At 47.0% G+C, this 26514-nt stretch overlaps 1 protein-coding gene and 1 long non-coding RNA gene across 8 annotated transcripts in view; one reads left to right on the top strand and one right to left on the bottom strand.

The window, feature by feature from the left end:
• The window catches only part of dnc (phosphodiesterase dunce), a 708859-nt gene that overhangs the window by 214479 nt on the left and 467866 nt on the right, over positions 1 to 26514 (bottom strand). The gene's annotated exons all lie outside the window — the stretch shown is intronic.
• Positions 1 to 26514, top strand: part of LOC142559850 (uncharacterized) — a 104923-nt gene that overhangs the window by 65197 nt on the left and 13212 nt on the right. The window contains exons 2-3 of the long non-coding RNA XR_012823259.1: positions 6023 to 6150; positions 6257 to 6395. This is a non-coding gene — a long non-coding RNA (uncharacterized LOC142559850). The remainder of the gene's footprint in view (positions 1 to 6022; positions 6151 to 6256; positions 6396 to 26514) is intronic.

A 26514-nucleotide genomic window follows, 5' to 3' on the forward strand; every position in this document is an offset into this window, starting at 1 on the left:
ACCATTCCACTCAGGAATGCGTAAGCACGCGAAAAAAATTTTTTCATTCGCCGGCGACATGGTAACGTTTCTTCATGTCGTGTAAAACCGGGTAAAAGCTGTAACTTCATATGTGAGTCCATCGCGTTAACACGTGGGTTAGGCAGTTCGGTGCATTCCATTTCCTCAATGTGACGGTGCGGGCGAGACCGCTGACGTGCCGCTCCGCATCCGTTCTTGACAACGGAATCGTGTTGCCTTCGCTAACTCCACGTGCCTCACAAGCAGCTTTGTAGGCACTTTCATTGCCAATGGCGTTTTTTTCTTTATTGAAATGAAAATAAAAGAAATAGATGTAGTCACCCTGTAATGGTAACGACTACCGCATTTCACACAGCAGAAATAGCAGTATAAAACATTGATATGTAGCAAGAAAATGAAAAAAATGAATCCACGTCATAGCGCCAGAAATCCACAGCACACAGTCCTATACACCCACCAACATATAAATATAGAAGGCAAAGCAAGTCGCGCCACAATGAGTTTGTAAACAGTCACAAACACACACAAGCGGCCGTGATGCACACTGATGAGCATGTAAACAGATGAGAATAGATAAAATACAAAAGAGTATAACACGTAATATATAAGAGATAATAATTACAAATAATACAAGCAAGTTGTAGATACATCGTGTGACCATTCAGTGCGATAAGTACTTGTTAAGGGTGCCAGTGCCTTCGGAAAATGTTCGAATACGTTCAATGCTTTTCGTTGTAGTATTTTCGATGATCATAGGCTCAGCCATATTGCAACCGAGAAAGGTTGCTGAGTATCAGTGGAGTGTAGCTCTTGTTCTAGCTGCCGTCTTTGCGTCGTGTGCCAGGGGCATTCGAGGAGTAGATGGCGAACATCCTCATCGTCGTTGCCGTAGGAGCAAGCTGGGGAAGAAGCCCGTTTTATGCGATATAGAAAATGTTTGGTGTATGCGGTCCCAAGGCACAGTCGATGAATTATTGTCTCTGTACTTATCTAAATTTCTACATCCAGCTGGAATTTGAGTTGAGAAGCCACTTCGCAAAGAACCGATTCTTTAGCATTTCCATTGAAACAGGTTGACACACAGAAGTCCTTCTTTAGTACTCAAAATTTCCGTTGCCGGTCCATGGGTGATAAAGGGATGAGTTCAATTTCTGCATCTTTATGGGCCGATTTTGGCTACGAGTCCGTTAACTCGTTTCCTGCTGTAGCAGCATGTCCTGAGAGCCACGGTGCTATCACTTTTCTTTCAGTAGCCTGAGTCAAACTCTTCACGACTGCGGAAGTTATTCGTGCGTGGTTGGTTGTCATCAATATTTTCAATATATGCTAAAGCTGAAAGGAGTCCGTACAAATATTGCCACTTTTTTGGTGTCCCATATATTTTGATAAAATAAGTGGCTTGGAAAATCGCCACTAATTCCGCTATTGTTGGTGACGACGTGCGTCTTAGTCGACAAGCAACATAAGCTACAGTCGCACTTTCTTTGATCACAGAACGATCCTAGCAGACGCGAATAGATTCCTGGTACTCGTCAAATAGCCGGTGTAAGGATAATTGTGCCACTGCCAATATGGAAACATCGCTTCTATTCTTTAAGACCTTCGACTGACGTTTCTATTTTCGGTGCATGTAGAAGCTATGGTGCGATTGCAAGCACACATCACAATCTTGATAAACGCCGGACCTCGTCCGAAACGTCGAAATTAAACTTTTGTGTTTGCTTTCTACGTGTGCCTGCACTTTTCTTTCTTCAAATTCTTAAACACAGTTTCCGAAGGCCCACACCCGTGTCTGTTCTAGGCATTACATGGCCTGCACAATTCTGACTCTTCCTAGTAACCTGAACAATAATCTCGGCTGTTTCGTAGCACAGTCCTCTATTTGAATCAACAGTTACCAAATCATTGGGCTATATTCTGCGACTCTAGAGCAGGTCTGCAATCTCTCCTGTCAGCCTTGCGTCGCGGTCGCCATCAACAACTGGTGTTAGAGTTAAGGTTACGCTACCATCAAACGTGTGTGCGTCTGTGTTTTTTCGTCGAGCGCTGTCATCACACACACACACACACACACACACACACACACACACACACACACACACACACACACACACACACACACACACACACACACACACACACACACACACATACACACACACACACACACACACACACACGCGCGCGCAGTGAGAGAGAAAGAAATTAAGGAATACATAGACGTTAAACTCGCGTGTTTGTCATCTTCATACCTGTCTTAAGAGAGGTTTCTAAAGACAGCGCAGGAGAACAACGCAGCCATACGGGCACACATGGCTTTTAAGATGGATCTCTAGCCCGGGCACGCCTAGAGCACTGGACGTCCATACTTCTCATATTTGTAATTAAAAAGTCAACATGCTTAGGCCGAGGATCGGCTACAAACTGTGTTGGAAAAAAATTCAGCTGAAGCAACAGAGAACGCGTGAGACTGGGTCGCCAACGTGCCGAAATGTAGGCCTACCTCTGCGGCCACGAAAACGCCGGCCAGTCATTACCATAACCCCGCGTTTACTATTTCACTACAATTATCAATTACCGAGAATTATTCTATAGCGAAGTCCCCGCATGTAATGAGATATCTGTGTTTGAAATTCCGATTTGCATTATCACTCGGTTTGATCGGAAAACCGAGGCATCTTCTCCAGCCACCTGAACTTCTTCCTTCACATGTGTTTTGCTTTATTTATTATCTGCCAGGCATCTTTATGAGGCACTGGGTAAATGGGGCTAGTGCAATAAAATAAAATTCAATAAAACGGAATGACAGAAAAAGAAACAAGAATGTGAGCCGCAACTGAAGCACAATCTGAAACTCCCAAATGATTTTAGCGAATTACGAAGAAGAAAGCTTTAATAAACTTAGTATCAACGCAACATCCTGTCGCGGACAACAGGACGCTCAATTAATTAGGAGCAATAACTGGGTTTCCACATTCAAATGCACGTGAAACGCAGAAAATGATCTCGTCCGGCTATGGCAGGACGGATCTGAATAAGCATTTGTCACACTCGAAATTAAAGTACTCGTGTGCAGTCTACACCGCAAGAAAATGTTAACATTGCACGCGTATCGCGAAACCTAGACAGAAGGGCTCCATGGGGTGATATAGTACCACAGAAGAGCGCAGTGCACTGAACAGTGAAGCTGAAGCGCTCGAAATCAGTTTTATACATAGTGGAGGCAAATCTAAAAAAAAAAAAAATATGGCGTTTTACGTGCCAAAACCACTTTCTGATTGTGAGGCACGCCGTAGTGGAGGACTCCGGAAATCTCGACCACTTGAGGATCTTTACTGTGCACCTAAATCTAAGTACACGGGTGTTTTCGCATTTCGCCTCCATGGAAATGCGGCCACCATGGCCGGGATTCGATCCCGCGACCTCGTGCTCAGCAGCCCAACCCCATGGTCACTGAGCAACCACGGAGGGTAGTGGAGGCAAATATGACGTCGCAGTCATTGAGTCATCACTATAAATCATGACTAGTACATGGATTTTTCTGTTTTGCATGGATTCACTGAGAAAGTGTGTTGCTCCTGTTTCTCGGTGATTCAAATTTGCAGTGGGTTAGTCGGACAACATTTCATCAGAGCAGTTGACTGTGCTTTGATGCTATGCAAACTTTAGAATAAGATTAAATTATGCATACTTTAAATCAGGACGCTATACAGGGTATGCATGCGCCGTTATAAGTCCAGGTAATGTTTGAAAAGTCGACTGCTTGACTTCCAAAATTTAAAGGCCCAACGAAACAGCGACCATGAGAGACACCGCAGTGAAGAGTTCCGGATTACCTTTGACCACCTGGGGTTATTTAACGTGCACCTAAATCTAAGCACAGGAGAGTTTTTTGCATTTCGCTCCCGTCGAAAAGCGGCCGCCGCGGCAAGAATCCAACCCACGACCTAAGCCGCAGAAAGTCTTGGCCGCTGAGTCGCTTCAGCGGCTAATGTTCGATATGTTTACAAAGAAATCATGACCATGCATAATTACTCTTTCGTATTCTAAACAATGTTTTTGTTTGTAATGTTCTAAAACCGCCGAATGGCAGCCGAAAACAGTGCGCAAACAGAACCGTTGCCACATAGCGAATTCGCGCCAAAATAAATCGACTGGGAAAGAGTCATTAGTATCCGCAAAGTTGCCACATTCCAGAAGGGCAAAACTAGGTAAATCCATGCATACTGCCCGTCACTCGCGTGATAGCTGAACAGCCACACTATGGCGGCTAGCCACACCGACGACGGACGCAGGCCAGATTTCTCCCCGCAATGCTCTTAATGTTAACCTCTATACGCTCTAAATGGCTGTCACAGACGCGGTATCACTGACGTGTGCGTACTTATGTACTGTACGGAACTGTTTACACAAATTGCTCGCCTCTGCGCCAGTGACGCCGAGAGGCTCGGACCAGGAAAAGAAGCGTCACAGGCTGGCACGACGCAATACAAGAGGTCACGATGGAGAGAAAGAGAAGAAAGAGCAGCAAAAAGAAAACGCAAGAGGCGACCGAGGAGGCCATATAGCCATATTGTACGCTCAGTAATAGCGCGGAATATGCCTAGCAGAAAATACACGGCCACTGCCGTTCCACCGCGAAAGCAAGACGTGCTATGGCGACTTAATTTAGGGGGCACCGTGCCAAACCAGATCGCGAGGGAAGGAACCGACTTCTCTTCTTTCCTTCTTACGCGCCTGGTTTCTCCTTTCGCTAACTGCCTTTGTCTACCCTCTGAGAAAGGTAACAAATCTTCGCTTTCACATATGCTCGTTTGATAACTCAATTCAGGCAGAACTACAATGAGAGGTATAGAAGACCGCTGCGTTCTCGTTCGCTCCGTTGTTAGCCTACAGTGCGGAGTTCTCGGATTATAATGAGCCCGTCATAAAGTAATTGACCCCGCGCCCGAACTTCCCGCTGCCGTGTATCTCGGCCGACCTTTCTTAAGAACAGTAAATTGCTGGGCTAAGTTAGCGAAACTAACTAGCTGGAAGTTAAATATGTTTTCGTTTCGTGAATATTCCTCCGCCTTGCGGATTTAGGCAGAATTAATTTGCCGTAGTTGGTGCAACATTGAAGTATAAAAGGTGGGCGCCATGATTATGCGGAATGATCCTCATGAAATCGCTCTGATGCGCAACGGGACTTCCAGAAGTTTCCTTCTTTTCCATGTTATCATAGCGCTCATGTTCTACAGTAATGCCTCTCTGTCATTTCATTTTTATGCCCGAGTTTTAATGCCTCGGGTTGCCACCTGTATTATGACAGTCGCCATATCCGCACATAATACATGACAACGAGCAGTCGGCGTTACAAAACCAACTTCAGCCAGTTTCGTTCGGATTGTTTCATTCAGACTGGTTCCTTATTGCTTTACAATTTTTTTATTCAACATATTTTGTCGGCGTGGTGCGGAGATACTTGTCCAAGTGCACCAGGAAAGGTATATGTTGCTCTCAACAGATGGTGTCCAAATCGCCCCCTTCCACGTCAGAGAAAGGGAACAAATCTTGGAGGCCATGGTTTTGCGCACTGCACACACCAGAAGCGATTGCAAGCGGCGCAAACATGCCACGGCTCCCACGTTTCGAACACCACCCATAGGAGGCGCTACGCTCTGTGACTTTATGCCCTAAATTGGCGGCCGTTATTAAACCTTGCGGAAACGTCACAACATTACAGACATAGCAGGAGGCACTTACACCTACCACACTACTCCCTTAACCAATCAAGAGCCGTCGCGTGGCGACAACTTCCAACTAATTTGTTCCCTTGTCTGTTTACCCTATTCAAAATTACTCATAAACTTCACGTACTCCAATGCACAAAATATTGCGGATACTCTCTTCAGCGGAGCAGATCCCTGCGAGGGAGATGCCTCACCCTGATGCAAATAAAATTTCTCTCTCTCTCTTTCTCTCTCTCTCTCTCTCTCTCTCTCTCTCTCTCTCAATGCAGCCTCCTGATTTCCGCGATTCCGCTGGAGCTGAGGATACAAACATTCCGTGGAGTTCTTGTCAGCTTCGTTGCCGATAAAACGGGATTTAAGCAAAGCCCTGCTGAAGTGACTTTTCTCCGAGCTCAAGGTGAATATACGAGGGCACGCTTTCGGAAGTGATTCTGCGTAATCATTAAAAAAAAAGTGGCACCTCCGTTTATTTGCCACTTTATTTTTTATTATGACATTTCCAGGGGTCTTAGTGAAGGTTTCGACAAAACACAGCCATCTCACCAAAGAACACTCGAGGGCGTCCACAGCTATAGCAGACTTCACCTCTGCTAATGGAGATACAACCCTCGCTTGATCAACGACTATGTGGCACAGCTCCAGGTGAGTGTCCTAGATCCGGTCGCACAATACCATGCGGTAATGATTTCGGGACTACACATTATCTTCGAGCATAAACCCAGTAGACGAGCGAGAACATCTAGGTCAGCCGGAGTTCTCACTAAAGTATTCACGAGCTGAGAGCCGATACCGCTGCTAGAAGTCTGTCGCGAGGCTTCCTACATCCTACATGTTTATTTATTTATTTATTTATTTATTTATTTACTGATTGAGTGATCGATGTTCTCTCACATAATCACCCCATGTGTAACGAATAAACTCTGCAGCAGTGAGCGCTTATTCTTTGGGATATGTCTTCTATACTAATTATCCCCTTCAGTCACGAATTGTGATCGACTGATGATACATGTGTGAAACACAGATAATTTTATGCCAGTGTGCTTGACATTCTACTGAAAGCAAATCAAGGAGGTGTAATTATTCTTTGTGCATTTGATGAGTCATCATAATTACAGAGTAAACAAATATTTGAATATTGTAAAGTCAGTCATGCTACGTTCCTTCATAGAAAGAATTGAATCAACCGCTCGAACTACACGCACAAGTTATTTAGTGGCCTCAAGTATTTCAAGAAATTAAAGAAAAATATTTCCAGGTTGCTAGCGACATGCCCCGTCAAACGTCATATAAAACACGGTGGTACCTTCACCAAAGTGGTACTCTGTAACGATACATATCACTCAGAAGTAAAATGGAAGTTATTTAGTTCAGCAGAAGGTTCAATTTACCTCAAGCTTAATGTCTGTGTTCTATTCCTTGCTACGACTGCACAGAAATGGCAAGAATAGGCCGCGTACACAAATGCGAACGCCGTGACTGAATGGGTTGTGTCAAAGTGCAGAATCTAAAAGTGCACGGCAGGCTTTCCAGTACCTAAAATCCTGTACTACGCTAAAGTTCCCGTACTGAAACAGCGACGATTAGAGCGTCACGTTGCAGCTCCGACGTACATATACGTCGCTGTAGAAAGAGATAACCAGAGGGAACGAGAATAACGATGACGACATGGTCTCCTCGTGGGGGAGGGGAAAGTACGGGACCTATGCACGTTACACCATCGGAGGCACGCATGCAGAGCTCCACGATGCGATTTAATTATACATACACGTTTATTATTTTTTTTTGAACAGGTAAAGCTTAAAAATGAGGCGGCTTTCGGTGGAAGGTCATCCTTTTGGCTCACTTCGCTTCATAGAGGAACACAATTGATTTGATTGATTGATTGATTGATTGATTGATTGATTGATTGATTGATTGATTGATTGATTGATTGAGTGAGTGAGTGAGTGAGTGAGTGAGTGAGTGAGTGAGTGAGTGAGTGAGTGAGTGAGTGAGTGAGTGAGTGAGTGAGTGAGTGAGTGAGTGAGTGAGTGAGTGAGTGAGTGAGTGAGTGAGTGAGTGAGTGAGCATAAACCCTCTGCTCCTCAAAGCATATGAGACACCCCAGTGAAGGGCTCCTCATTGATAGAGTGATTTGACCACCCAAGTGTTTTAACTCGCGCCCCCAAAACACTGTACACAAGCGCTTTCGCACTCTGTCCCCGCTTGAGTGCTGCAGCCGGCAGTTGAACCGGCGACCTCGCACTTAGAACCAGGCAGGAAAATATTGCGAAAGAAGACAAGGCGTGAATGGGATCGCGACGCGAGGTGACCCTGTCGCGAGAGACAGCTCGCCGTTGTTTGCGAGAGAACTCCAGCACACACAGGCGCTGCAAGACACGGGTTGTTCCACTCGGTATGCGAACCTTGCCGGGGCTTTGCAAGCGGGGTGGCGCCCGCGACGCATTGTCTCGGGTCGGCCGTGCTCCTGGCACGAGAGGTCTCCGAGGCCCGCGGCAGGGGAGCGGCGGCTAATTCGGGAGCCGTCGGGCCACGTCCCGCTAGCGGCCCAGACGTGCAGCAGCTGAGCGAGCGCGTGCACAACTAGAGTAACGAAACGGAGCGCACATGTGCCTGCACGTGTTGCCTGTGGTTGAAGACCGGTAAGGCGCACCGAGGCCGTGTTTTGTAAATCATTTTCCACCCAATAATTTACTTGCACGTTATGCTCGGCGCTTGCATTGCTTCCCGAAGTCTCTCGTATGAAGCCCCTTGTGGGTCATATGTAACTGCAAGATGAGAAATATTGAAATTTTACTTGTGATAGCAGGTTATCATGCGCGTCCAACGATTGAAATCACCTTCGCCTTATTGGCCACTATCGAAGAGCATAAAAAATTATTGAACGCTTCAGCCAACATTGCATAATAAAGAAATAGTCATTTTATCATGTTTCGTTTTGTAATTTAGTGACTGATATGTATTAATTAATAATTATGTTTTCTTGTCGTAGCTAATGTTGCACAATCAGGAACTACTAACTGTTTTCATGCAATCTTCCGTAGTAATCCCTCAAATCTGTAATGAACGAGAGGAAAGTGGTTTAACGGAGGGGCCCGATTTTTATTAATCATATTATAAGAAGCCAACAAACAAAGACACAAAGACAACATAGGGGAAATTACTTGTACTTTCTAATTGAATTAAGGAAATGATAAATTTATGGCAATGAAAGTGGATGAAAAAACAACTTGCCGCAGGTGGGGAACGATGCCACGTCTTCGCATTACGCGTGCGATGCTCGCTTACACAAATGTCATTTGACGTTAAAGGAACGTATCTAAAATAAATAAAATAAATAGTTATCGTTTCCATTAATTTGTGCCATTTTGTTTGAAACCTCTTATGTTTTATGCTAAGTTATAATTACATAATTTCAGCAATTGTTTTCTTCGATGCCATGTTTATTAAAATCTCCTGCATCTTGATCTATTCTGTTGCAAGAACACCGTGCAATCTTCAATGCAACTTTGACGTCGGCGCGAAAACCAAAGCGTGAACAAAGCGAAATACCGGGATAGAGAACACCACCAAAACCAGATCGGCCTTCGAAAGGCCAAATGTGTTCATGGGTAATCTGGGTTTTGTATTGTACACACATTCTTCCACACTGGCAAAAAAGTACTCAAAAATGAAACAAATAATAATAATAATAATAATAATAATAATAATAATAATAATAATAATAATAATAATAATGATAATAATAATAATAATAATAATAATAATAATAATAATAATAATAATAATAATAATAATAATAATAATAATAATAAGTCACGGCTGCGCAAAACTTCAACATGACAAAGTACAATCCTCTAAAAAACTCCGAGCGCACAATTGGAAGTGGCAGTAATAGTTGTGATAAAGTTCCACAAAGAAATCCGCTTTCAAAAACATCTCCGTGATCGCATACAATGGAGGGTGAGATGAAAGCGGTGGTTCTACAGGGAAGGCCACTTTCACGTAGCAGGAGAAGGAGTTATAACTGCGGTAATCCAGCGATATAACTGTCAACACCGCTTCGCAACCTCGCACACGGAAACAATAGTGGGGTAGATTGCACGCACATTTCAGACGAACATGCTCAGGCGATGATTGCAATCGCTCGATACTGACAACGTCGCGAACACAATGCTTCCCAGCTGAGCTGCAGTGGTGGCGCCTGGAAGAGGTTGCCTTCGACGAAGACACGTCAACGCCTGCGACGACGCGTGCGAGCGCTCGGGTCTCTAAACCCGCCCGTGCCAAGAATTTGAGATTGCGGCAGCGCTTCTGTTGCAAGCTGCGCCTGAAAGAGAGACTGTCTGCATGTTGTTCTAATGAGTCGGCCTTTCTTCTCCGCCTCCTCACTACGCCGTCGCAACGCAATAAGTGTAAAAGCGTAACGGCGAAGCCTTAACGAAGCGCGACAGCTAGCCATGTCCACGAAGACTAGAGGATGCGTGGGGGAGTGTAGGCGGAAAGGTCGTCGATGTCAGCATGCTTGGCAGGGCTCCACTGCTAGTCGCAGTGTTGGTCTGGTTTCTGTAGCAATAACCGCGACGGCGAAGAGCCGTTCGTGCTGCTCGTTACGCGGGTTAGCGATCGCTATCGGCCGCGTGACGCCCGACAGCTCGACGGAACGCGATGACGCCGACCCAACAGCACGCGTAATCAATCCGCGGGAACGTCACACTAGCGACGACTATGTACTTGTCGCCCTTTACGTATTCTTCTTAACGATGCCAGCGGCCGCTTCGACTGCAACTAGGAGCCCGGGCACCACTGCGAGAAACATATTCCCCTTCATTTAATGGATAACACGGTTAGCGAAATCTTCGGTTTGAACACGCCAGACAATAAGCTATGAACACACACATCACTAACAGCTAAATGCTAGGACGTAAACCTGAAGACGAAATGGTGGACCAAGACGAAGTGGTCTGAGCAAGCGTCGATTCTTGCCTTGCTGCGATAGTTTTGCCATAGTGGAGGCTTAATTGTGCTTTTTGGACGCAAAGCCATGCGAGGCGATGACAGACGGCACACCATCACCAGCGTCGAGCACGCCTCTTCTCACTGCGTCTCGCAGGGATAAAGTGTAAAGCTTGCAACGTAGGCATGGAGACGTCCGTTTCCTGTTTCTCCAACAGCGAGCCAATGGACTCCGACGATGGCTACACCGTCGTGGAGGGCAGGCGAACGAAGAGAAAATACCGCAAGACCACCAACGACGGGATGAGCAGGGCCCCAACGGACCGCCTACTCCGACTTCAGGATCGCTTTTGTGCCGCTCGATGTGTCTAAGAATTTAAATTCTTCACACAGACAGATTCTTAACACTTACCTTGGTAATGTGGCTCCGAAAGGAATTAACGAAGTGCGTTTTAACACCAAGAAAAACGTAGTTACAGTGGAAGTAACGACGCAGGCCGCACTAGACAAATTGAAAACCGTGCGCATACTAGGACACATAGAAGTCCGGTCGTTCATCGTGCACTGTGGTCGCACTAGGGCAGGTGTTATTTCCGATGTCGTGATTGACATCAGCGACGAAGAGCTACGAAGGCTTCTGTCTTCAACGGTGAAGGTCATCGATTTTCACCGCTTCGGTCGATCGACGAGCGTCAAGCTTCTTTTCGAGGGAGACACGCTACCTGATCATGTCAAGGTGGGCTGCGTGAGGCACCCGGTGCGTCCTTATGTGCCCCGGCCACTGCGATGCCACAAGTGCCTTAAGCTAGGCCATGTAAGCGCTGTATGCACAGGCCATACGACATGCCTCCGCTGTGCTGGCAGCCATGACGTATCTTCGTGCACAGTGAAAGAAATGAAGTGCTCGAATTGCGATGGACCCCACGAGGCCAATTCCAAGGAGTGTCCTAAACAAAAAAAAAAAAAAAGAGAGAAAAAGTACTGAACAGAATGAGCAAGACAAGTATGTCCCACAAGGAGGCGGCAGCGTCAGTGGAACAGCGGAGGAGACCAACGCGTCATCGGCGTGGGCAAGCTGTAGGTCCAAACGAGAGCTCCCTGGCTCCAATTCCGCAGGTCCAGGAGAAGGTAGTTGAATCGGCCTCGATAAATGTCTCTAAACCATTGCTTCAAGCCAGCTGCGCAAGCCCGGAATCGAATGTATGGCCACGCTTGCCGCCGCGCACACGGGCCTTAGACTGTCAGCGCGAGCAAGGACAGTGCAATCAGATGCACCATCGGACTCCGTTATGAAAACCATGCTGCGACAAATAATCGCCGCCCTGCAGCTGCTACTGCCCGCTTTCTTTTTAAATATGGGGTTTAACGTGCCAAAACCACTTTCTGATTATGAGGCACGCCGTAGTGGAGGACCCCGGAAATTTCGACCACCTGGGGTTCTTTAACGTGCACCTAAATCTAAGTACACGGGTGTTTTCGCATTTCGCCCCCATGGAAATGCGGCCGCCGAGGCCGGGATTCGATCCCGCGACCTCGTGCTCAGCAGCCCAACACCATAGCCACTGAGCAACCACGGCGGGTAGCTACTGCCCGCTTTAAGTACGCCAGTGGCGCTAACAGCGGTTAAAATTATGAACGCTATAGACAGTCTCAGGGCTACATTGCAGTAACTTCTAACTCTGCTCGCTAAGATGACTGTGCTGTGGTGTGAAGTGTGCACGTACACAAGGCACAGATACAGTATAATGTGCAGCCCTCATCGTATTTGCCGTACCACCACCCTCTTTCCTCTTCTCATCCCACCTCTGTTATTCCCCAAACCCCTTCCCCAGCAGGCTAGAGGCACTTCACTCAGGCCGACCTCTCCACCTTTCTGTCATTAAACATTATCTCTCTCTCTCTCTCTCTGAAGACGAAATCATTTGAAAGGCCTAAGCACCTTCGGATAAGATTCATCTGTGAGCTTCGTATGGTTAGGCAGTCTAAAGACCTGACCGCGCTAAAACTTTCTTCGCAGACAGTACTAACGACATTCTGCAGTTGATACTCCAAAGCTCGCAGGGTGCAGGCTACACCTAATTCAATTTCGCCACCCCTCCATCTCTCTACCTCTCTCCTTATATATATATATATATATATATATATATATATTCTTTTTATTTTGTAGCGCAGTGTTGACGTATAGTGCAGAAGGCGGAAACAGCAGTAAAAAGTCCTGCTAACTGCCATGCTCGGAAAAGTTTGGATCACTACAAATCATTAAAGGTATGCTGGCGCTGGCCAAACTCTGCAATGCTACAACTCCAGTGTCGCCTTACAACTGCGTTGCCGGACAATTACGCGTGCAGCGCATTCTCGGAAAGAAACACTCGAGAAATGTTATTACGTTGCTAAGTAAGTGTAAACAAAAACGACGCTAACATATCGCTGACTGCCGATTAGACCACTCACGCACAGAAGAAAGAACTGCCTTCTCGAAAACCATGACCACCGAGCAGTTTTTGTCTCGAATTGCGCGGTCTCGAGTTTCTAGTCACGAAGCACCGAGCAAGCTTTTCTCCTTCGTGGCGCAGAGGCTCGAGCACCACCAAAAGAGAGTTTCAGTTTTCAAGTATAATTGAAAATAAAAACAAAAGGTGAAATTATAGCACGCCACATCTTCCTTTTCTGGTCCCCGCAGCGCGAAATTTGATGCGGAAATACGTCGGAACAACGAAGGTGGCGAGTGAGAGAGAAATTTCTTTACAGAAATGCAAAGAGATCGGCCTGCGCTATAACTTGCTCTGGCCTGCTGCTCTACACTAGGGAAAAGGGACGGGGAGGGAAAAAAAAGCTGCTGCTGCTGCTGCTGCTGCTGCTGCTGCTGCTGCTGCTGCTGATGATGATGATGATGATGATGATGATGTGAGGAGGAGGTGGGTATGTAGAAGTTCACAACGTTGTGGCATCTCTGAAGCTGCGCGTCCAGACCAATGGCTTGTAGGAAGGCTATAGCGGCACTTGTTACCAGGGCTGCGCTGTTTGCATTAGACCAAGGAGCTAAAGGAAACTCGTCTGATAGCGGCCTCTTATCGACACCTGCAATGGAAGAGACCATTTGCTGTCGTTCTTGCGCGTACGCGGGACAAATGCTTTTGAGCTTGTGAGGCATACGGATTTTCGTTTTTGGGTCCCATTTCTGCCTCGTTTGTGTAGTCGACCTGGCTGTTTCCAGTGTTCCAACGCACGGTTGCGCATTACGCAACGAAGTAGGGCGTTTGTGACTGTTCGTGATAATGGAATGCGTACTTCAAGAGCATTATTTAAAGCAGTTTTCGCTTCAGCGTCTGCCTATTCGTTCCCTATCGTGCCACAGTGTGAAGGTATCCGCTGAAAGTTGATATTGCGGCCATTTCTATTTGCATGCTCGAGATGCACTGTAATTTATATAGCCATTGAATAATACGGGCCCCGTCTGAGGATACATTCCCTCGTTTAAGTGCTGGTTTGGAGTCGTAGTACATGATCCATGCACGAGGAGGCTCCTTGGAGAGAAATCGAAGTGCCTCCCGGATATTAACGATTTCTGCGACGTTGACCAATGGTTTAGTTTAAACCGCAGAGCGGTGATAATATGTGTGATGACAAAGGCTGCAGTGGAGGCATATGGTGTGACACAGCCATCGGTAGACACGCGCACAGTATTCCCGTACTTTGAATAAATGTGAAACAGGATAAGTTGATTGAGGTCACTGGATGCAACTGACGAGGTTTTGTAATTACAGGGAGCTGCAGTGTAATGAAAGGATAAGGCAGAACCCACGGAGGGGAGGGGTATTCTCGGAATACATGCGAGAGAAAAATCTTGACAGTAGGCTATTCTGATGACGCGATAGACTCTTTGAAAAGCTGCAACTAGGGTGGGTGGCCGAGAGGGACTACACGGTTCGCTTCGTAAACGGGAAACAACCGCCGTCACGGGTAGGTCACCGTTTATATCCTTTGCGGGCTTGACTAAGAGGACACGGTTCTATGCTCCCACGAATCGAAACACCAGAGAGCGATACGAAAGAAAGGAGAAAGACAAGGAGGTTACTCCTACGCTTGTGGAACGGGATGTACAAAGATAAGGAGAAACCATAGAAGATCAAATCAATACATCACGAGCTATAGCGAATAGAAAGCACAGAACCAGGCCACTTCTATTTTTCGTTTTGTTTTTCTCCGGGTTCACCGGATAACTCTGGGAAGGTCTTCGTTAAAGCGATAACGACAATCCGATTCTACAACGTAGAGAGAATCCGCCACCATCACTTACTCTGCAAACACAATCCCCAGATATTATCGGTTCAGCAGCTTTGTAGCCAGAGTTTAAGCTTCAACAGTTTGGCTAGATCACCGCTATAGCTAGGGTTCACAAGCTTGTTAGATAGACTTGAGGTTCTCCAATGCTAACTCCAGTTGTAACTATTTTACGGCGCTGCAACAGTGCGTTCGAGACGTCACCCTCCTAAAGCGCAAAGGGGAGGGAGGTTGGGGGTCTTGTGGAAGATTGAAAGAAAGGGAAAGCAGCCTTGTTTTTCTGCCCTTGACTTTCGGGGAGCTGAAAGAACAGAAATAGTGAAGCTGGCTTCTGAACCAGAATAATACGAGAGAAAACAAAGGAATCGCACGCGTCAACAAGCGCTTGGGCCGAAAGACATAACTCAGCCATCCAAACGCCACGTGCTAGGCAAGGGAGCGACTTTGTTAAGCTAAATGTGTGCAGCGCTGTCGAAGCTTAAGCGTAGGCAGTGCAGCTCTTGGGTCCCTGACGTTCACATAACCTGCAGACACGGAATCGCGCAGTAGTTCGGAAATGTATCGATCTCTGCGCCGCGTCTAACAAACATGGATGCTTTCTGGACATTGTCAAATTCAGTTAATTGTCGAATTAACCATCCTGTCAGCGCTGATTGGCTCATAGGACTGCTACAGTCTCCCTTATCGGCTCAAAATGGAAACACGAGAGATCAACGGCGATAACTCTCAGCCTGTTCTTATCGTTCCACTGGCTTCTTTGTGCAAGCTATGGAAAGGCGCCAATCGAGGTCTATAGATTCAATCCCGATTACTTTGGGGTTTATCGCAATCGAAAGGGCCCTTGCGACACTCGTGTAAAATATTCTTGTCTAAACCGCGCCGCGCTTGGTAAATGTTGACACGGTGGAGGGGTAAAGTTGCATTGGTGTTTCAAATGACATCACGTCATCCACTATTTTGTCATTTTCATTTTACAATGATAATCCCTATTTTTTTCTTGTAATTTTCCTCACTCATGGCGCCTTATTCATAATAAGTCAACTAGACGTGCAGAAGGCACGTGCTTCCAACCTCTCCACCTGATCTCCCAGTCAAATCTATCTATCTATCTATCTATCTATCTATCTATCTATCTATCTATCTATCTATCTATCTGTCTGTCTGTCTGTCTGTCTGTCTGTCTGTCTGTCTGTCTGTCTGTCTGTCTGTCTGTCTGTCTGTCTGTCTGTCTGTCTGTCTGTCTGTCTGTCTGTCTGTCTGTCTGTCTGTCTGTCTGTCTGTCTGTCTGTCTGTCTGTCTGTCTGTCTGTCTGTCTGTCTGTCTGTCTGTCTGTCTGTCTGTCTGTCTGTCTGTCTGTCTGTCTGTCTGTCTGTCTGTCTGTCTGTCTGTCTGTCTGTCTGTCTGTCTGTCTGTCTGTCTGTCTGTCTGTCTGTCTGTCTGTCTGTCTGTCTGTCTGTCTGTCTGTCTGTCTGTCTGTCTGTCTGTCTGTCTGTCTGTCTGTCTGTCTGTCTGTCTGTCTGTCTGTCTGTCTGTCTGTCTGTCTGTCTGTCTGTCTGTCTGTCTGTCTGTCTGTCTGTCTGTCTGTCTGTCTGTCTGTCTGTCTGTCTGTCTGTCTGTCTGTCTGTCTGTCTGTCTGTCTGTCTGTCTGTCTGTCTGTCTGTCTGTCTGTCTGTCTGTCTGTCTGTCTGTCTGTCTGTCTGTCTGTCTGTCTGTCTGTCTGTCTGTCTGTCTGTCTGTCTGTCTGTCTGTCTGTCTGTCTGTCTGTCTGTCTGTCTGTCTGTCTGTCTGTCTGTCTGTCTGTCTGTCTGTCTGTCTGTCTGTCTGTCTGTCTGTCTGTCTGTCTGTCTGTCTGTCTGTCTGTCTGTCTGTCTGTCTGTCTGTCTGTCTGTCTGTCTGTCTGTCTGTCTGTCTGTCTGTCTGTCTGTCTGTCTGTCTGTCTGTCTGTCTGTCTGTCTGTCTGTCTGTCTGTCTGTCTGTCTGTCTGTCTGTCTGTCTGTCTGTCTGTCTGTCTGTCTGTCTGTCTGTCTGTCTGTCTGTCTGTCTGTCTGTCTGTCTGTCTGTCTGTCTGTCTGTCTGTCTGTCTGTCTGTCTGTCTGTCTGTCTGTCTGTCTGTCTGTCTGTCTGTCTGTCTGTCTGTCTGTCTGTCTGTCTGTCTGTCTGTCTGTCTGTCTGTCTGTCTGTCTGTCTGTCTGTCTGTCTGTCTGTCTGTCTGTCTGTCTGTCTGTCTGTCTGTCTGTCTGTCTGTCTGTCTGTCTGTCTGTCTGTCTGTCTGTCTGTCTGTCGATAGCTGCATGTTAAAGAACGGGAGGCACAGCCACGCACCCCGCGCTGCTTTCAACCCTGCCCGAACCTCTCGATGGAAAGAAAGGGCGCGTTTTTAGGAAAGGGCTAACGGTGCGCGAAGCCAGGGGGCTGGGAGGCACAAAAATAGGCGCGCAGGGCGACGCCGAGACGCGATTCATCTATCTTTACCGAGACATCGTCGGGAGCACGTCGGCCAAAGAAAAACACGCGGCTCGCGTGAAACACGGGTTTCAGGCGAGAGGTAAGAATTCCGCGGACCGATTGGGTGTTGGTGCAGAGAGGGAAGGCGGAAACGGCCGAAAAACATTCGCGTGACTCGTGTTCGCTCATTTCTCGTTCATTTGGTGCGGTGGTCGTTTCGGTTATTCTTGGCACCTGCCAAACACATTAGGGTGGGGTGCTAGCTGCAATCGTGACTCAGCGGTCCTTCTTCCCACACACGGTATCTCGATGTACCATGAGTGTACAGTGACTGGAACCTCTATGAGACCCAGGGTCCCTAAATTATTAGCGTGAGACCGCTGTTCTCCGAACTTGCGGCCAGACCAGCTCATCCGTCGTTTCGCACTAGGATTGGCTCGATATAGGGTCTCATGTTGCTGGAAACATAGACTTTGCTGCTAAAATTGCTAAAGGGAACTTTGGGGCGTTGTGATTGTTCAACAACCATAGGTGCTCTTCTGGGCATCGCCAAATTTCCCCACATTGTCGAATTCTGTAACGGCAGCATTTTGAGCCAATCAGAGGCCATATAGCTACCCTCTATGCCAATCAGAGCTGACAAAATGGTGAATTAAACAATATGGCGGAATTTCTCCATGTCCAGTGTAGCACCCCATGGCAGAAGACGAGTATAGTAGGTGGATTTACCTAATCTTCGTGCTTGTGACTTCAAGCGTTCTTATGCCGTTATTTATCACGCATTATCGCCTTCGTACGATTTCGTAGCCAAGCAAACGCAACAAGTTTCTGCGCACATGCGTGATCGCTTGGACACGTTGCTTGTAACGCTATATTTTGTAGAAAGGAATCAATTTGCAAAGTACCAAACTCGTTTGAAGTCAGAAAGAGGAATCTTAGACAAATCCATGCACTAGCGATCATTCTCATGCTCGCTTCACCACTATGCTTGTAGCTATGCTCGCGTACAACTGTCTGTGGCAATCAAGAGAAAGCTAGAGGGGGAAGGCTCCACACATGTGCTACTATGCCAAGTATTCCGGCTGACAACGCTTTCGGTTTCTTACACTAGAAACTGGAATCAGCTCAGCTTCCACGCGCGACGGTTTCGAATTTGCCCAAACGCGGAAGAGAAAAGCAGAAATAAGTGTGAAATTTAAGACTAGTAGGGGGGGGCGTGCTTTGTCTTATTTTGCTGTTGTAGACTATTAAACAAGTTTGCACCCGTGCGGACTCATCTTCGCACACAGCAATAATCGTCATCTGCCTTGTCTGCGTTTTCTTTCTTGAAAACTCTGCGCTCGCTATTTTGCCGTCGAGGATGTTACGTAATGCTGATAAGGCGCACGCCGTTCGTGACTTGGAAGTACCAGGTATGCAGTTTCAAAGAAAGGAAATGTGGGCCAGATAGACGGCGATTATTGCTGTGGTACAAGATAACGCCAAAAGAGTGCAAACTGTTTAAAAGTGCATATCGACTGTTTACGTCTTACCTTCCCCAGCTTAAACTGACACGGATGATAATGTATGACTCCTTTCTTTTCAAAAGCACTCTTGCTTTTCGCGTTTCACCCCCGTAGCTTTCCCTTCATTGGCACAGAAAGTTGTCCGCGAGTAGAGCTTGTGTAGACACCAGCGTTATAGTCCGCATGAGTAATTTCTTGTAGAAAAATGTACGTCCAAGTGTTGTAGAACAGCCAATGCTGCAGATCTACCAGCTTCTTGGTTAGGCCAGATGAAACAGCGACCACTCCGGAAAGGCGCTAATTCCGCAATTCGATCCATGGAAAATGACGATCTTCAACTGTGCAGACATCTTTCTGAGAAACCTATACGAGATTTCCTTCGTAGTTTCTTTCTACTCTGAGGTGTATCGAAATTCGTCCTTTGAATGAAATTTACTCTATACGTTCCGCAATTCCAAAGAATCAATTCAGCATATTCAATGCTGGCCGGAATTGGATAACAAAGGCTTTTAGTTTGTCCGTGAACATGCTGCAGCTTGGGCAACAGCGGTTTACCGGAGGGGTGTGCGGCAGTAACAACGCTAGTAGCGACATCTCTTTAAGCAGACTTTAACCAGAGGGCACACACAGCTAACACTGCAGTAGCCTATCGTATATCATGTAAGTGCATACAATATAAATGAATTATTGGCAGCGGCATAAACATTAAGATATAAAACTGCTCGCCTTACAGAAACAGGATAGCCCACCACATAACGTTTTACGGGACCCAAAACAATTCCGGGTAGCCAGCTACCTGCAAAATCATCATCATCATCATCATCATCATCATCATCATCATCATCATCATCATCATCAGCCTAGTTACGCCTACTGCAGGGCAAAGGCGTCTCCCATACTTCTCCAACTACCCCGGTCATGTACTAATTGTGGCCATGTTGCCCCTGCAAACGTCTTAATTTCATCCGCCCACCTAACTTTCTGCCGCCCCCTGCTACGCTTCCCTTCCCTTGGAATCCAGTCCGTAGCCCTTAATGACCATCGGTTATCTTCCCTCCTCATTACATGTCCTGCCCATGCCCATTTCTTTTTCTTGATTTCAACTAAGATGTCGTTTACCCGCGTTTGTTGCCTCACCCAATCTGCTCTTTTCTTATCCCTTAACGTTACACCCATCACTCTTCTTTCCATAGCTCGTTGCGTCGTCCTCAATTTCAGCAGAACCCTTTTCGTAAGCCTCCAGGTTTCTGCCCCATATGTGAGTACTGGTAGCACACAGCTGTTATACACTTTCCTTTTGAGGGATAGTGGCAACCTGCTGTTCATGATTTGAGAATGCCTGCCAAACGCACCCCAACCCATTCTTATTCTTCTGGTTATTTCAGTCTCATGATCCGGATCCGTGGTCACTACCTGCCCTAAGTAGATGTATTCCCTTACCACTTCCAGTGCTTCGCTACCTATCGTAAACTGCTGTTCTCTTCCGAGACTGTTAAACAATACTTTAGTTTTCTGCAGATTAATTTTCAGACCCACCCTTCTGCTTTGCCTCTCCAGGTCAGTGAGCATGCATTGCAATTGGTCTCCTGAGTTACTAAGCAAGGCAACATCATCAGCGAATCGCAAGTTGCTAATGTATTCTCCATCAACATTTATCCCCAATTCTTCCCACTCCAGGCCTCTGAATACCTCCTGTAAACATGCTGTGAATAGCATTAGAGATATCGTATCTCCCTGTCTGACGCCTTTCTTTATAGGGATTTTGTTGCTTCGCTCAAAACCAATTCCCACAGTGCGTGGGATATGCATAGTTTGTTTACTTAGGTCTTCGTTCCTTAACCATAACTCGAGTTTTGCTTCCGTTTTCGATCACGAAGCCCGCAGTTCGTCGACTTCCACGCGTGACGCAGAGGCGCGCAACAAAAGGGAGCTGCCCCTCGTAGCCATGAACACTCCGAAGAATAAGAGGAGCTCCTCGCGAACAAAGCGAGCAGTAGTAATCTCCGGGCGCCGCTCAGCCGGAGGCTGTTCGTGTGCTGTTCGCGACGAGGGGAGGGCCCGTGCATTTGCCATGCTATAGGCTCCGCTCGATTATTACTTGCGACAGGAGTCGCGCCGTACTAGCAGTGGTACTGGACAAATACGACGCACCGCTGTTACGCGGGGAAACTGCTCCTACGGCACCGGTGCTGTTCAGTGCGGTGGTGGCTAGGTACGGAGGTCATTGGGCTCCGACAGAGTAACTGGAAAGCCCGGGGGAAAGTCCGGGGCACAGCAGCCTTTTTTCGTGATTTCATTGTTGCTGCTGCAAAGCGGCACCAATCAGTGTTTGCTGATTTTTCGCGCAACTCTAGAGGAAACCCCACGAAAAAAAGAAGAAAACCTCATATAGGACATTTCTACAGTAGTCGTAGGAAAGGTTGCTGCGATATTGAAAGCCTTGAGTAATCAGGGCCGGATGGAACTACGTGACTGCTGGTGCAAGAGGCACCCGTTTTTGTAACTATTTTCGTGGATTTGTAGCTGTGTTCCAACTGGTTCGTGATTACGACGCGTCATGTTACCAACACAATCGCTCGGGATATCTATGGTGAATTAGATAACATTTTTATATTATGTTCCAGAACTGAACGGTTGCTTTGCTTACTGGATGCTGTTGCATAATTTCTTAGCCGGACAGCTGGTTAGCGTTTCTTGGTGTTTTGGCATCAGAATACGCAATGCGAACTTATTCTTGTCAATTTGCACTTTCCTTCAAAAATGCTGTTAGATGAGCGTCAGAATTACTTGGGCTGTCAGAAATAAGTTATCATTTGAACCACGATAGCGAACTGGGTTCCGCCATGCAAGCATCTCAGGTCAGAAACCACGCAGCCAAATTAGCACACTAACAAAACGGTACACATTGAAAAGAACGCGGCGACAAACGATCACAGCTGCAACAAAATAGTCAAGCGAAACAGCACGGGTATAGAAGAGAACACAGCACTGCCGTAGCAGTAGAGCAAGTAAAGCTAATAAATCTACAGCGTTGGCCTATATTGATCCTGCATTGGGTGTACACAGGATTCAGTTACAGTGCTACGTTGACTATCTGAGGCGTCAGTTGTGCGGCTCTTACCTATGCTATTACAAAAATGAGTTCACACCTTTTAGAGAACTTGCCATGGTTGCTTAGTGGCATTCATGTTCGGCTGTAAGCGCGAGGTCGCGGTATAAAATCCCGGCCACAGGGGCCACATTTCCATGGGGGTGAAATGCTAAAACACCCGTGTAGTTACGAGGGCGAATCAGGAAGTCTTTGGGCCTATTTTTTGTTTAGCCAAATTACGACTGTAAATGCGAAGCCAACATATCCATTCCCAGCGGTAGACCATTCTTCGACCGGCCTGGCGTTCCGTGGCACGGCGCTGCTGTCAGTTGTTAAAGATGGCGGTTGTGCTTCACACGTCCACGGCGTACGAGCAACGAAGTGTGATTCGTTTTATATGGAGCCAGGGGACGAACGCCCGTCGAAGTCCACAGGGAAATGCAGCCCACGTAAGGGGAAAGGTGGTTCACTTTGAGAAGCGTGAGGCGGTGGTGTTGTGAGTTCGCAAAAGGACCGTGAAGACTTGCATGACAATGCGCGTTCGGGGAGGCCGCGCGCGTCGCTGACTGACGACAACATTTCTCAATTTCACTGCTGCGATGGGACAAAATCCTGAACCTGTGTAGTGACTATGTGGAAAAATAGCTTAAGGTACGTAGAATACTACGTATATTTGTAATTACCTGCATGCACCTTGTTTTGGCTTTCTGATCCGCCCTCGCAGATTTAGGTGCACGTTAAAGAACTCCAGGTGGTCAAAATTATTTCCGAGTCACCCACTACGGCGTGATTTGTAATCAGGTCGTGGTTGTGGCACGTAAATCCGCATAATTTTTTTAACCTACTAGAGACTGCCCATAGAAGGCCATGCCTTCGCAGTGACTTGCTGTTTTGTCTCTAGATAATCTACAGATCCTCCACAGTTAATAATTGCTAACAAGCCCAGTTATTTCGTTTAATTAAGCCAATAATTTTGAAGATATTAGTTTTTAGATAGCGTCAGGCATTAACGAAAAGTGCAAACCTGTAGTCCCCGAACTGTCTGATGCGCTCTCGTAATATTGGCGATTGGTGGTCTATAGAGCGACAGCGTGATTTTCGAGGGGAGTTGAGTCAACTCAACTCAACACAACTCAACTCTTCCGAGGGGAGGAAAACGATATTTTGGGCGGAATAAAAGCCCATGGACTGATAGATTGACGAGACTAGAAAATTTGCAGCCATCTGATGGGTGTTTGGCTGGCTTAGGATAACGTATCTCCCTCCTAGAGATCTCCTACGTTATCGTAGGAGATCTCTAGGAGAAGCCTTCATCTTGCAGTGGACTTAATAGAGGCTTTGGTGGTGGTAGTGGTGGTGGTGATGATCAGATCGGCTGTGGCAACGGACCGGGTGACTAATTATCTGCAATGCTTTCGTAGAGTGCTCTTTTGTTATGGTTGGTTACGGTGCATGCTACAGGTGGGGTTACCCTGGCAGCGTGGGCCGGCAATCGCTCCACTGGGCGTCTCTCGCTTGACGTTTAGTAAAGTGTTAGCACGTGATCATAAGTTTAGTGGACATGCGGGTAGAAGGCGTCCAACCTTCTTACGAACTATGCTCGGTCCTTCTAGGGACATTATCTGTATCATGCACGAATGCGGAGACCTCTATTTGCAAATTGATAAGCAGTTATTTCTTTCGACATTAAGACATCTGCAGGACTAAATGAAGTGTTACGCGACGCCAATTTATTTGCATTCTGTGCATAACGGAGAGAAAGCTCGCTCAATTCTTAGACAACGAGCCTGGATTGTAGGGCGATCTTGTTCGTTTTCTGTAGATTAGAGTTGCTCCTGAGTGATTTATCCCCTTTATAACACAGGGCTCGTCTTTCCCATGTTCGTATCATTGGTAATGAACGAGTGGATGCACTAGCGAAACAAGCAGTTTCAAGGCCACGAACAGAAAGTGCGCCGATCTGCCACCCTTTCTCGAAAGACGCAGTTCACCGGCACTTTTTGTTACAGCCTTTAACTAGCCGATGCGGCAGCGGTGGCGATCATGGAGCAAAGTTAGGCGTGATCTGCGGGCGCGGTTGAGCGCTATACCTGCAGATGATTCGAGCAACGCCGCCTCGTCCGCGCACACATCGTGCGCGCAGCGGGCGTCGCGTGGACGTCGAAGCCAGGTGGAGACAGGCGCGTACAATGGGGGTCCTTGCCACTTGGTTGCGCACTGTTTGCTCCGCCTGAATTAGCGAGGCGGCGACGAGCGGCGGCGCGCGACGGCTTTCTGCGGGCGATTGTGCGTGAGCTGTCTCTCGCCTTGGGTGGGCCGCCGCGGAGATGTAAATAAGGGCGTTGATGGAGGCGGCCGACGAGTGGATTGCCACAGTGTCGCGCCACCGAGGAAGCCTGCGATCCGTACCTGTGCGTCGCTCAACCCTTTCAAACGGGCTACCCAAGTCGCTAGCGTCTGAACTGACCGCACAGTACAGCATAAACTTAGAATACGCACCCTTTAAAGAGATCCCAGAATAGACATGGAGGCATGCGCGTGTACTTGAATACTTGATGCTATGCCATTGTTCGTGTAGCCTGCCAATTGGAGAGAGTGTTTTCACACGCGCATTGTAGCGCTTGGAGAGCGTAAGCGACACGATTATTTGTAAGATCGATGAGAACATTCTCTCTCACTGTAAAATCATCCCCGACAGATAAATCAGTTGTTCCTAGCTTGTTCTTGTTTATTGTTGTTTCTTTACTGCTCCGTACATTCGTTTTAACATTGTCGCAGGGATTAAAGCCCTTCTTTATGCAATGCCTCCGGGCCTTTAAGGTGAAAATAAATGAAATGAAATTATTTTATTCATTTGCAACATGACATTCCTCCACTATCAGCTGCGGCTGCCAGGAAAGCTATGCACAAGACGTTGTAGCTGGGCGGTGCACTAATCGAACGTTGTAAACGCCTGCGCAACACATTAGCGAACATTCGGACCAAGCTATCACAGCGTGATAACCGCGATATCGCACATGTACGGGACGCATGAACAGTGTTTTCGTCTTCCTGTTCGAGTACAGAAAGCGGCTCACTAACTCGTCATTTATTTTAGCTCTTCACTAATGTTCCCTTAATGGTGTGACGCGCACGACTGATCGCACTTCCGCAAGAAATTCTAATGGAGCATCGGGAAAATAAGTTACGCATCAGGCTTTCTCATTACGCCGCATCGTAGCGCACAGTTTGCCGTCAGCAACGTAACAATCTCAACTGTTTTACAAACAACTAAGAAAGTCACTGCACTGAAGGTTTAAGGATAATGAAACACGACACAAGTGATACACGTCCAATGCGCATTCCCAATTTAAGGTTGACTTTCCCGATAAAAAACACAATGAGCAACAGCACGATCAACAGCCTAGGATCAAAGCAAAGACATAAGTCCTGAAAGAGACTTCACGACACCTCCTGGCAAATGGGATCATGCGAACTCGAAGCGCGTTGCAGAGCAGTTTCTGATTCAGATTGTACATTCAGACAACGACAATACTGAAAATACTCTTGGCCAAGGACGAGAAGAAAAGAGGGTTATAGCCGAGGGGCCGATCTTTATTAATCGTATCATGAGAAGTCAGCCAACAAGGACATTACTTGTACTTACTAATTGAATTAAAGAAATGATAAATGAATGGCAATGAAAGTTTATCATCCTCTTTCGTCAAGAAGGATGATATAAAAGCAGGAATGCACGGCAGTACTACACATTTTTCCCCATCCCATTTCCCCATCACTTGAAGATAGCCAACTCGATAGCAGCGTAACAATGTTCCAGTTTCAACTGCCTTGGGACAGGCCTATAGAAACACTTGAACCGATAACCTGTTGCAGAAGTATTGTAAAAAAAAGAAAAAAAAAACGTTCCTAAGCATCGGAAAGATAACCCGTGCAGTGGAAGAGTGTCGCTCCATCGCAACGTGCCCCTTTCAACGGCCTCAACGAGGGCGCGTAGTCAGCACACGCGCCCAGTGTCACACGTGGGCGACCAGCACAGGAATCGCTCACGAGGCTCCCGGCTCATGGACGTCTCCACATTGTTTCACTGAAAACACGCAGCGCTGTGAAATGTAGAGTTCGTTTGATCAGCTCAAGGACTGAATTCTTGGACTATGTTGTTCGCGCTCAAGAACGGATGGCAACGCGACGCTCGTTCAAGCACATCTGCCGGCAGCTGTGACTGGCCGGCGAACGGATCACGGCTTCGTTTACGCGTAGCAGACGTTATCGCTCCGAACTCGGCCTCTGAAATCAGCACAAACCATGTGTTGTGAGACATTGGAATCACTAACGCGAAAGTCTGCGATTGGACCGCCGAAGAATTGTGACGATATTAAGAAGCAGCTTTGTTCAACATTGGAAGAAGCCATCGAAAAATACCTGGCCAGCAGGATGTGGACATAATGGAATATCTTTCAAGAGCATTTTGTGACAGGAAGAGCTA

Source organism: Dermacentor variabilis, chromosome 10, assembly GCF_050947875.1.
Source record: "Dermacentor variabilis isolate Ectoservices chromosome 10, ASM5094787v1, whole genome shotgun sequence".
Taxonomy (NCBI): Eukaryota; Metazoa; Arthropoda; class Arachnida; order Ixodida; family Ixodidae; genus Dermacentor; species Dermacentor variabilis.